General features: G+C 71.8%; 1 long non-coding RNA gene across 1 annotated transcript in view; it reads right to left on the minus strand.

The window, feature by feature from the left end:
* The window catches only part of LOC121022506 (uncharacterized), a 1,719-nt gene extending 1,050 nt beyond the window's left edge, over positions 1-669 (minus strand). The window contains exon 1 of the long non-coding RNA XR_005786977.1: positions 559-669. This is a non-coding gene — a long non-coding RNA (uncharacterized LOC121022506). The remainder of the gene's footprint in view (positions 1-558) is intronic.
* Positions 670-966: the final 297 nt, after the last annotated feature.

Genomic DNA, 966 nt, shown 5'->3' on the forward strand with positions numbered 1-966 from the left:
CGCTCGCACCGGGCCGGGCCGCCGGGAGCCGCCCCGGGCCCGCGCCAAAACGGGGGGCTTGGCGGCGGCCGCGGCAAATCCGACCAGCCCCCGCGGCGGCAGGAGGGAGTAGCGGTAGGCTAGGCGGGACGGCGGGCCCAGGCGCCGGGTCCGCGGCGGGCCGCCGAGATAGCCACCGAAAGACCTCTCGCCCCGCCTGTGGGGCAGGGACTTGGCCCACAGGAGCCGAGCCCCACAGACCCGAGGATTCAGAGGCGCCCCTCCCCCGTCCCCCGACACCAGGAGCAAGGGAGCTTGCGGGCAGACTCCCCCACACCGCCCCGAACCCTGGAACCCCGCCTAGTTGCTCCTGGCCCTTTGCACCCCCCTGGCAGATCGTCCCACAGTCCCACCCCTGGCCCTGCCCTCCTGGCCACCCTACCCTGCGCCACCACGCCCCCGGGCACATAAGGGGACTGAAGTGTTGGGGCAGAGAAGGGGGGTAGGGCCCCCGGACACTGGCTGCGGGCGGGGTGGGGGGGGGGGAGGCGATGAGCTGAGGGCAGGGGCGTTGCTCACCTGCGTCCTGCCCCTTTCCCGGGAGGCTGGAGGGAAGAGGCCAAAAGCCCTCGGCAAAATGTAGCAAATGTCTGGATGCTGCAAAAGTGTGTGTGTACAGGCACGGACCCGAAGAATCTAGTGACTCCCACACAACCCGTTCCCCGGATGAGGACACTGAGCACAGGAGGAGGGCAACTGGCCTGGAGCCGCACAGCCCCTGAGAGGTGGCGCTCTCGAGGCCCTCCCCCTCCTCCCCAGCGAGCGTCCCACTCCCTCGTGACTGACGGGCTGCCGGGGCGGGGCCTCAGCTGCCCTCCTCCCCCCGCCCCCCGCCGCATCCCTAAGGCGAAGGGAGTGAGCGCCGAGCCTAGGGCCGGCCCAGCTCCCCCTGCTGGCCGCACCTGCCCAGGCCCGGGAACCCCAGAT

The sequence above is a fragment of the Herpailurus yagouaroundi genome, unplaced genomic scaffold (genome assembly GCF_014898765.1).
Source record: "Herpailurus yagouaroundi ecotype Mexico unplaced genomic scaffold, PumYag 410, whole genome shotgun sequence".
Lineage (NCBI taxonomy): Eukaryota > Metazoa > Chordata > Mammalia > Carnivora > Felidae > Herpailurus > Herpailurus yagouaroundi.